Here is a 12,341-nt window from a genome sequence, read left to right as displayed (position 1 = left end):
TTATACGTTATGTTCTAGGGTACATGTGCACAATGTGCAGGTTTGTTACATATGCATACATGTGCTATGTTGATGTGCTGCACCCATTAACTTGTCATTTACATTAGGTATATCTCCCAATGCTATCCCTCCCCATTCCCCCCACCCCAAAACAGGCCCCAGTGTGTGATGTTCCCCTTCCTGTGTACAAGGGTTCTCACTGTTCAATTCCCACGTATGAGTCAGAACATGCGGTGTTTGGTTTTCTGTTCTTGAGATAGTTAGCTGAGAATGATGATTTCCAGCTGCATCCATGCCCCTACAAAGGACATGAACTCATCTTTTTTATGGCTGCATAGTATTCCATGGTGTATATGTGCCACATTTTCTTAATCCAGTCTGTCACTGATGGACATTTGGGTTGGTTCCAAGTCTTTGCTATTGTGAAGAGTGCCACAATAAACATACGTGAGCATGTGTCTTTATAGCAGCATGACTTATAATCTTTTGGGTATATACCCAGTGATGGGATGGCTGAGTCAAATGGTATTTCTAGTCCTAGATCCTTGAGGAATCACCACACTGTCTTCCACAATGGTGGAACTAGTTTACAGTCCCACCAACAGTGTAAAAGTGTTCCTATTTCTCCACATCCTCTCAAGCACGTGTTTCCTCTGAATGTTATTTTCAGTCTCAGTGTTTGCTTCAAAGAAAACTACCTAAAATCGCCACCATTTCTGATTTGCTATGATTATAAATTAAGTGACCTGGACCTGGAAACTGAAACTCTTTTGATGTAGTAGCAAATTATAACTATGTCTATTCTTAACTTTATGATTCCAAGTTAATTTTACTTTATCTTGAACATGAAAGTAAAAACTGGGTTAAACTGCTCTGCCTTATTCTAATGGGAATACTTCTCTTTCCTTCTTCATGTACTTTATAAGGATATTATTTTTAAAGAAATAACTTGTTAGTTTAATATTTGAAAATGAATTAATGCATTTTAGCACAGTAAGAGAGTAAAAACAGAAAGAAATCATTTCCACACATGCACAAAACAGCATTTGTTAAAATCCAGTGTCCATTTCTGATAGACATACATACACGCCAACAAAGAAAATAAACACACAAACCTCTCACTAAACTAGAAATCAAAGTAAACTTCCTAAATTTGATAATTGCAGCTATAAAAAAATCTACATTAACATCACACTTGATGATTAAAGACCGAATGGTTTCCTTTACAATTTGGAAAAAAATACAGTATTTGTTCTCACTATATCTATCATTCTGTTAGTATTTCTAGGCATCAAAATAAGAAAAAGGTAAATAAATAAATTCCTATTTGCAAAAGAAGAAACAGCATTGTCATTAATTTTCCCATTTAGAAAACTTTGTGGAATCTAAGAAAAGCAACTTAAGCTAATAATTGTGTTTATCAGAATACAAGACTATTATACAAAAAAAAATCAAACCTATGCGTATATACTTGCAACAGATCATTGAAAGCTGAAATAAAAAAAATTACCATGTAAAACTGAATCAGGCTATGTTTTTTTTTTTTTTTTTTTTAGATGGAGTCTCAACTGTCACCGAGGCTAGAGTGCAGTGGGGTGATCTTGGCTCACTGCAACCTCTGCCTCCCAAGTTCAAGAGATTCTCCTGCCTCGGCCTCCCGAGTAGCTGGGATTACAGGCATGCCGCCACCATGTCAGACTAATTTTTTGTATTTTTAGTGGAGACGGGGTTTCACCGTGTTGGCCAGGCTTCTCTCAAACTCCTGACCTCAGGTGATCCGCCCACCTCAGCCTCCCAAATTGCTGAGATTACAGACTGAGCCACCACGCCTGGCCTGAAACGATGGTTAGATGCCACGAAGTAGGTGGCAATGCCTTAACCGTGTGCGTATTGTCAGGCCCAAGGGCCTCTTCAATGCTTGTCAAGGGGAGTGCTATGAAATTTTAAGACATAAATCTGACAATGAATGAAAAAGAGCTCTACACTGAAAACTTTAAAATTTGCTGAGAGAACTTAAGAAGATCTAAATAAGTGAAGAGAAATACCTGTACTGTGTTTATGGGCCAGAAGACTCAATATTGTTAACTTGAAAATTCTCTTTAAATTGATCAATAGATTCAAAAGAATTTTAATTATAATTGTAGCACAATATTTTTGTTTGGTAAAAATGACAAACTGACTCTAAAATTCATTTCAAAGTACTTTGAAAATGAAGGACAACTTTGATGGACTTACACTTCTGAATTTAAGTCTTATTAACTTACAGTATTCAAGAGGTTTGGTATTGGCATCAGTTTAAACAAATAGATCAATGAAACAGAATAGAGTTCAAAAATAGACCTACACATATATGATTAATTGATCAACACAGGTGTAATAATTTGTTGTGGATATGAAATAATATAAACTTTGATCCAGGTCTCACATCATTTTTTGAAATGAACTCAAAATGATTACATCAATATGTAAAGTTTATAACTATAAAACTTCTAGAAGAAAAACATATTTTGGGCCTTGGGTTCTTATACATGATAGTATGATGTATAAAAAAACATAAATTGAATTTCTTAAATTTAGAGATTTCTGCATTTTGAATTACACTGGTAATGGAATGAAATGACAATCTACATATGGGGAAAACATTTGTAAACCACATATCTGATAAAAAATATGTGATTCAGAATCCATATAAAACAGCCAATATTCAAAAATAAGACAACAAAAAACTCAATAACAAATTGTCAGATGATTTGAACAGACAGATAACTAAGTAAGATACAGGAAAGGAAAATGAGCAGTGAGAATATGTTCAACATCACTAGTTGGTAGAGAAATGCCTACCAAAACTGCACAGAGCCACTGCTACAGGCCTATTAAAATGTCTAAAGTTTCAAAGACTGAGCATGCCAAATGTTGGCAAGGAAATGGAGGAACTGAAATATTCATACTGTTAGAACATAAAATTGTAAAACCACTTTGCAAAAGAGTTTGGCAGTATATAAGTCAAAGACTCTATTTTTTATTTGATCAAAGGCAGCTTTCAAATCTCACACTTTCCTTCTCCCCTTTGTTCCACCTATTCGGAAGCCAGTAAGAAAGCCAGCTTGCTCCCTTCCTTGGAGCGTGCAGAAAGTTTAAATTCACCTGTCTTCCATCATTATGAACTGATACTGCCCTATTTTCCTTGGGGTAAATGTTTGCCCTTTTCTATATGAGTAATAAACTGTATTTCATACTCATTGGTCCTGTGGGTCATTTGTCTCAACAATTGTATAAAGTCTTAAAGCTGGTGGTGGGGAGGGAGTGATGACCAGTGTGCAATAGGGAAAGTGGTGTCCAATTAAAAATTTAAAAGAGACAATTTCTTAAATAGGTAAACAAATATTATCATCTCATTATTCCAGTAAAATGACAGTGTGTATCTATACAAAGACTTGTACATGAATGTTCATAGAAGCTTAAATTTTAATAGTCTCAAACAGGAAATTACCATCAAAAGGTACATGGGTAAACACATTGTGGTACAAGCATGTAATAATTATACTGAACAGAAGAAATCCTACACAGGAATTGTATGTACTGTATAATTCAATGTATTTGAAACTGAAAAAGATGCAATGAATCTGCAGTGGCAGAAAGCAGATCAGTGGTTCCTGGGAATGAGGGAGTGATTGTAGGAAGAGCTGCAATGAAGGTGATATGGCTTGGCTGTGTCCCCACCCAAATCTCATCTGGAATTGTAACTCCCACAATTCTCATGTATTTCAAAAGGGAATCAGTGGGATTTGACTGAATACTGGTGGGGGTGGGTCTTTCTCATGCTGTTCTCATGATAGGGAATAAGTCTCACGAGATCTGATGGTTTTGTATAGAGGAGTTCCCCTGCACAAGCTCTCGCTCTACCTGCTGCCATCCATGTAAGATGTGACTTGCTCCTCCTTGACTTCTGCTATGATTGTGAGGCCTCTCCTGACATGTGGAACTATAAGTCCACTAAACCTCATTTTCTTCCCAGTCTCCCAGTCTCGGGTATGTCATTATCAGAAGCATGAAAAGGGATTAATGTAGAAGGGATTAAGTAAGGAAACATGGAAAGTTTTGGCAGAGGGATACACTCATTATCTTGAGTGCAGTGATGGTTTCACAGGTGATTCATGTGTAAAAGCTTATCGAATAGTAGAATATAAACCTGTACCATTTATGATATTCACTAATGTCTTAATAAATGTTTTTTAAAGGTCACTTTGTCTTTATTCAATACCAGCCTGCATTACCCTTTCTTTTCATTCCATTTCTTCTTTGTGAATTATGGCTAGTTCATATTATATGAACAGCTAAAAAAAAGAAAACCCTCATCATTCCATATTCACTCTATTGATTCCTTTAACTCTCCTTATAGTACACCAATACTAAATTGCTTTTTATATGTAACTAACTCTTATGGCTTGAATCTTCCCTATCTGTGGTGCTTCTCCTGCCAACAAAAGTCATCTACTCCTATTCTTCATTTGGCTAATACACAGTTCTTTCTTCAAGACTGAATACATTTTTTTCTACTTCTTCCCCAGTGCTCTGTTTTAGGTGATCCTCCTCCGCTGCATTTCCAGCAAAGTTCTCAGAGACTGTGTGTGACTCCTTCATTGCACTCTTGCCTACTCCAAGTAGGAGTCCTGGATTTTATAACCCCTAGCAAAGTGAAAGATGCCAAGAAAGCATCATATAAGTATTTGTTCAGCTGAACTCAGCTCCACTTCCTATATGCATTGCTGTGTTCCTTAGAAGGACCACTAAAATGCTTTCAATATCATTAAGTATGCAATTATAATATATGTTTGCAAGCACATTTAAAAAAAAACTAAGAATTGACTTTTACATAAAAATATCATGATATTTATTTATTTTTTTATAATAAAGAATTAATACTGGTTTATTAATTGTAACAAATGTCCCATAGTAATATAAGATATTAACTGGAAAACTGATTATGGAGTTTATGGGAACTCTCTGTAAGATCCTCTCAATTATTTTCTTTTTTTTTTTTTCTTTTTTTTTCTTTTTTTATTATTATTATACTTTAAGTTCTAGGGTACATGTGCATAACGTGCAGGTTTGTTACATATGTATACTTGTGCCAATAACATGATATTTAAAGCAAAGAAAACCATGTGAAACAAATACAAAAAGAAGAATTTCAGACTTTGGTTAAACTGCACACAAATCAGAAAACACATTTTACTTTCAAATGGAAGAATAAAAGCAACACTTTAGGTTAAATAGTATTTTGATGATAACAAGTATCAAATATTCATGTGTACATACGTTTATTTACTAAAAAATTCAATATATATTTGTCACATTTGTCTTTGGAAAATGAGTAACGTAGTGGAGAATATTGGTGAACCAAGACATATCTTCCATTGGGCCATTTTTATATTAACCATATAGAAAATTAGATATTGAATCAAAACTTGGAAGATATTTCTTTAAGGTTCTGTGATCACAGGCCACAGCTCTTCTATTTCTGATAACAGATCAGTACAAAGGAGAAAGGTAATTAGGGGAGATTGCCAGAGACACATGCTCATACTACCTATATACCATAAATCATAGAAATGTGCACTTGCATTATTACATTACCCTTTTTTCCAGTTAATCCCAGTGTCACAGTGTCATAGGACAAAAAAAAATGTGAAGATCTATGTGGCATTTAATTTATTTCATAGAAGACAATGGTTTTAAAACAACAGTATTTTGGCTATATTAATATTCTCCAAAGAAACAAAACAAAGCATATTTTATAAACAAAGTTATGCTTAATAAAATATAGTTTATTTTTCATAAAATATAGTTATATAATTTGTATATAAAGTATATAAAATATACTTTATTTTATAAAGCATAAATGAATAAGATAAGCAAAACCAAAAAGGTATATGCACACACACACATACACACACGTACAAAGAGAGAGAGAAGGAGAAAGAGAGAGAGAGAGAAAAATGATTTATAAACTGGGAGCAGTGGCTCATGTCTGTAATCCCAACACACTGGGAGGCTGAGGCGGGAGTAATGCCTGAACTCAAGAGTTCGAAGCCAGCCCTAGCAACATGGCAAAACCCTGTCTCTACAAAAAAAATACAAAAATTAGCCAGGTGTGATGGTATGTGGCTGTAGATCCATCTACTTTTAGGACTGAGGTGGGAGGATCACTTGGGTTGAGGCTGCAGTGATTCATGATCACACCACTGCATTCCAGCCTGGATGACAAAGTGAGACCCTGTCTCAAAAAATGTTTTAAATATGAAAACTAAAAATAAGAATTTAGTTCATGTGATTATGGAGACTGACAGGTTTCAAACGGGTGAGTTAGGAGCTGGAGACCAAGGAGAGCCAATGGTATGGTTTCAGTCTGAAGGCCAGCATGTTCAAGGCCCAGGAAGAGCCAATGATTCCATTTGAGTTAGAAGGCAGGAAAAAGCCAATGTCCCCGTAGAAAGTCAGTCACTCACGGAGAGTATTTTTTAATTGAGGAGGGAAAGCCTTTTCATGCCATTCACGCCTTCAACTGATTAGGGGAGGCCCACCCACATTAGAGAGGGCAACGTGCTTCACCCAGTCTACCAATTTAAATAATATAATCTCATTTAGAAACACTCTCACAGAAACATCCAGAATGATATTTGACCAAGTTTTGGCACTTGATGGCTCAGTCAAATTGAAACATAAAATGAACACTCACATTGGCATTTCTGGGGACTTCCATGAAATCTGCCTCTCTCATCCCAGCAGGAAGCTGCCAAAGTTTCAAGATTATCCCTGAATGTGTGTTGTTAACACATTAACAACATTAACACATTAACACATTAACAATCCCTTCTGTGTGTTGTTAACAAGTGCATGCACACTAAAGAATAATGTCGGCCGGGCGCGGTGGCTCAAGCCTGTAATCCCAGCACTTTGGGAGACCGAGGCGGGCGGATCACAATGTCAGCAGATCGAGACCATCCTGGCTAACACGGGGAAACCCCGTCTCTACTAAAAATACAAAAAGAAATTAGCCGGCCGTGGTGGCGGGCGCCTGTAGTCCCAGCTACTCTGGAGGCTGAGGCAGGAGAATGGCGTGAACCCGGGAGGCGGAGCTTGCAGTGAGCCGAGATCGCGCCACTGCACTCCAGCCTGGGCGACAGAGCGAGACTCCGTCTCAAAATAATAATAATAATAATAATAATAATAATGTCATATTGTTCCCATCATTTGTTTCACAACAATTTACTTTGACAGGTGTTCTGGGATTTTTTATTAAATAGTATATAATTTTTGTGATCTATTAAACCTATGACACAGTGTTGTCTCATGTCCTCTGACGACAAAATGGAACCATCCTGTTTTTGATAGCCTCACTAAGCCTCACTGCTCTTACACTGAGTTTTAGCTTTTCCATCGGGATAGAATAAAAAGCTACTATTGACTTGATACGATATTTTAGTGAGAAAGTAGCTTTTTAAACAATTGTACTTAAAGTGCTAGTATATAAAAGGGCAAATATATTGTTAATCTAAATTTTCTAACACACTCTCTTCTCTCATTTATAAATTCAGTACAGATGGTGATGATGAAAGCATATGTGTTTCAGATCCACAGTTTGTGCAACATTATTACCCAGTTCTATAGAGTACTCCTTGAGGAAAAGCCAGTTCAATAGTATTGTCTTACCTTTAATTTGTCTCCAATTCCCCTAAGAAATAATCATTGTACATTATGCAATTTTTAAAACAAGCTGTCTCCTAGATACAGATGAAAACTTCATTATTTTGAAAAACTGGATAAATAGAGCAGAAAGTACATTATAATTTCCCTTGCCTTTTGCCTTAACTCCACAACCATGTGATACAATTCAAATTCAACAGCAAGTAAGTGTTTTGTTTGTGTATGTAGGTGTTTGTGTGCTTGTCTAAGAAGCATTTAGATTTCTGACAAATAAATAACAGGGATGATAGGTTTCCCTTATCTGATTGAGGAAGAGAACAGAATTTTGAGTTCCTCAATTGTTTATTCCAGGAAAAAAATAAGTGGACAACTCTCTTTCTGAATCATTGTCGAAGATGTGGCTAAGACCAGGTCTTAAAAGGATGAACACATCCAAGTAAGAGTATCCACCTCTCCAATTTGTTTGTTTACTAGGAAATAGTGCAACATATATATTTAATGTAATTATTCAAGGCTAAATAATTTTAAATGATGTTAATGCAAGGGAAACTGACAGGTGCAACTAGCGAACTCCTGGATAATATGAGTGATCCTTTTGGAAAACCCAGCTGCATCTAGAAAAAAGCAAGAGGTACCTCTCCGCTTGCCACCATTTCAGTGAATGATCTATAACAGACTTTGGAAACATGGCAGCAATATTCAGGTTATTTTTAAAACAGATGGCATACTGAGAAGTAATCATAGACTCAACATTCACATTCTTTGCTGGCATTATAAAAGGCCAATTGCAGGAAAGCATAAGATCTCTTTCCCTTAAATACTCTAGCTAGTGACAAATATTCAAGATGGTTCAAACTAAAACCCCTGCTCACACTCTCCACATGATAGGAAGTTTGTGTCATAGCTAAATCTTAGAGTACATCATAGAATCTCGTGGTCTGACTCTGGGCAGTACATGAAACCCTGTTATATCTTGACGTCCTATCAAGCAGTATCTTGCTCAGTTGAGCTGAGTAGAAAAATAGGTCGCTTGCTTTTGTACACTTTTAATTCATTTTGTGCATAGGATTTTGGATTATCTCATGGAGAATAAATTTTAAAAACTGAGATGTGTTGCTAGTAAAAACAAAACAAGAAAATAGAGGATGATAAAAGACTATTTTCTTGACAGTTTCACATCCCTGTTTGCTTTTGTTGTAAATGTGGACTATATATTTATTTTGTTCAAATCCTCTTTAAAATAATATAAATTTTTTCTAAATAGAAGGTCAAAAGTGAATTCTTTTTTCTGTATTGGACAGTTGATAAGAATAAATGTGTCTATTAGCTAGTAAGGTCATTTAAAAGCAACCTGACTGGTAAATCTCTTTGAAAAAAGGTTGACTGTAATGAAGGCATCATTACTGTACCTCAGTCTAAACTGCTCTAAAACTAGTACATATTAAAACAAATCTACGGGAGTTGAGAATCTGATAACTTTGATAAGAGTAAGTGTCAATTTAATTTATTTGCAGTTAGGTAGAGTTTTGCCATGCCAGTTTACTTTACTCATAAATAAACTCTCGTTATTTTAAATTGCATTAAAAGATGAGCTGAGCAAGGATAGGCTAGACAGAGCCAATAAGTGAAGTTGGTTTTTTTTTTCCCCCCAAAAAAATTACTATTTTCTACTTTCAACAAAAGCCAAAATTTGCTTTTGTAATCTCGATCGAAAATAATAGTTTCTGTCTTCCCCAATCTGTTTGAAAAGGAGTATTTGACATAACACTATAGAAAACTTCAACTATTTTATTAGAATAATAAATATATCTGAGGCTTTCAGTGATCTGCTGAAACAATATGGCTCATAGAGAATAATGGAAAAGAAAGAACACCCCTCACAGTAGCCCGAGTCCTCCCAGTTTCATGTGATAGGGACTTTTGGTACTTGAATCTTCAACTCCCATAAGAAAAAAAAAGTTAGAATCATGATTATGTTTGATTACTGGTCCAATCCTGTCTCTTACAAAGTAAAATTCAATGAATACGAATGGAGTACATTTTTTCTGAATAAGCAGGTTTCCTTGTTGTTAACTCTCATTCATCTTCCTGGAAATGGATCCATGTGAGAATTCAAAGCCAGTGTAAACTGCTTCACTGCTTAGCAAGAAAAAAAACAAAATTTAGAAAATGTCCAAACCAGAGATTACCTAGCGATCAGTGGAATTCAGGATGATGTTAAATTAAATGCAGTATAATAAAGTCTAAAGAAATCATGTAAATATTTTTTTCAAGGATGTGAGCTGGTTTTCACCTGAGACTGCAGAGGGGATAAAAAAAATTAACATCAAAACCCATGAGCCATTGTCATGTAAGTTCCTGAAATACATGTACATTTATAATTGATGAATTTATCCTATTGAGGAGGAATATTAACTGCTACACAAGTTATTTTTTTCAGATTTCATGATCAGTCATTTGCAATGGATTATTTCAAACAGAGAAATTTGGACCACCCTGGAGGTCAGAGGAAATTGCAATTGCTTCTACCTCCCCAGAGCAATTTTAGCAGCAAAGTTACTACCCAGGGAATGACAATTTTATGTTCCATTAGTGATAAGTGCTATTTTTATACTGCTCATGACCATTTCTCACTCTCTGGATACATGTGCAGTTATCTACCCCACATTCCAATTATTTCCAATTGCAAGAACTATACTACACATCTCAAAAGTTCAAAGGTGGTTGTAGAGTGAAAAGAGGACAGTGTAAGGGCTATGAATTCACATAAGTGAATGCATATGTGATCATTGGCATTAAATACTATCCAGTACCTTTTGTGCCCAGCGTTTAATAGTGAAGAGTCATTTTCAAGACATGCTAGGCTCTCACTATTAGCTTGAAAATCAGTTGCAAATATAGAATTATCTATTGATATAAATAATACATTTTTCACTTCTAATGTATCTTAAAAATGTAGATGCATCTGGATAGAATAATAGAAATAATGATTTAAGTAGGATTTAAGTGAAATTAAACTGACTATAATAATGAAGCATTTACAGTAGTCCAGGCTTTGTTCTAGGAGTTCCCCATGATGAGATTTCTGATGTAGTCTTCTAATTCATCTAGAGCATCTTCTCCATACTACAAATGAGACAAGAATGGCAAAGAGATCTTCATGAACATATCATCTGAAGCGTGTTTGGTGTACATTATGAAAAGGAGAAGACTCAAGAAGCAGTGGCAATGCTAAACTTTACATGCCACCATGTGCGTAAGGATAGAGGTTCTATCTCGAGGAGTTAATTAACAGACTCATTTCCTCCATGAAACTCAAAAAAATTATATTGCCAAATTTACATTTTAATAAGGAAGATACATTTTAAATTTATTAGACTTTGCTGTATGCTCAATCTCATAATCTGCTACTAGTGATATTCTAGTTACCTCTAGTTCAGCATTTGTTAAACTGACCACTTGTTGTTGCCTTTTTAACTCTGTACGTAGTCATAATTCTGAAAGTAAACAAGTCGATATGGTCCTTAGAATGCCTGGCTGCTGACTCAAAGGGAATATACAAAACTCTTCTGCAGCAAAACTCAGCTGTCTAGTGACAATAAACTCACAGTAAGTGTTACCAAATGGATTAAAGATGAAGTTTAAGCTTTTCTTTTTGTTGATATCTTTATGGATGGCATTATGTATAAAGCAGTTAATCTTTTAATATATGACATAAACTTTTATATGTATCTTAAAATGTCTTTTCACAATTCCAAATACAGAAAAAAATTGAAAGCCTATTTTAAAAGTCATTAATTTATCCTATCCCGTGTAACTAGATTTGGAAACAGAAGAAAGCAAATTAGTATCTGTTGGGTGTCATCTAAGTTGTAACTATTTTGGTAGGAATTCACATATATCACCTCATTAAATTAAATTTAATGGTCACAACAATGACTTGAAGTAGGTATTTGTAATCCCGTTTCTCAGCTGGGAACACAGGGAAGCCTGGTGGTTAAGTTGTAACCAGTAATAGCACTGGTAAAAAGAAGAGGCTCCAGATTCAATTTGCCAGGGTCAAATCTCGGTTTTTCCTCCTTTGTAGGTGTATGTACTTAACAAAGTCATTTAATTTTCTAAGCACAATTTCTCAACTTAGGAACTAGAAATCACACCTGCACATGCACATGCACATGACATACTTAGGATAAGTATTTTCACGCCTGCCTGTTTACATACTCACTATGATCATCATTCTTATCATCATGGTCATCCCTGTCTCCCTCGGTTAAAGGACATGCAATAATCTGAGATTTGAACACAAAGTAACTTGATCCTCGAAAGCATACTATTTCATCTATAAACACTAAATTGTAACTACCTATTAGACTATTGAAATATAGGTTCCCATTTTTCTAAGACTGACATGTAGTATTGATATAGTCAGTCCTCCTATTGGTTTGGTTAGCACATGTGATATTATCACTTTAACTGCTGCTTCATCTCTCTCATGGCTTAATGGTTCAGTTTGTCTTTTCCATAGAGAAACTCCTCGAATTTTATTTATAACTCTCTATCACCTTATAGTATACATGTTCCCTAGGTGACCAAATGTATTGTCAATGCTTCAATTAGCAGAAAAATATTAAAAA

At 35.2% G+C, this 12,341-nt stretch overlaps 1 pseudogene; it reads right to left on the bottom strand.

Moving 5' to 3' along the window:
* Positions 1-1,834: 1,834 nt before the first annotated feature.
* Positions 1,835-1,936, bottom strand: LOC114680028 (U6atac minor spliceosomal RNA; annotated as a pseudogene).
* Between the last annotated feature and the right edge of the window lie 10,405 nt (positions 1,937-12,341).

Source organism: Macaca mulatta, chromosome 7 (genome assembly GCF_049350105.2).
Source record: "Macaca mulatta isolate MMU2019108-1 chromosome 7, T2T-MMU8v2.0, whole genome shotgun sequence".
Lineage (NCBI taxonomy): Eukaryota > Metazoa > Chordata > Mammalia > Primates > Cercopithecidae > Macaca > Macaca mulatta.
Note: the sequence above shows the minus strand (reverse complement) of the source record. Positions and strands in the feature narration are given on the sequence as shown.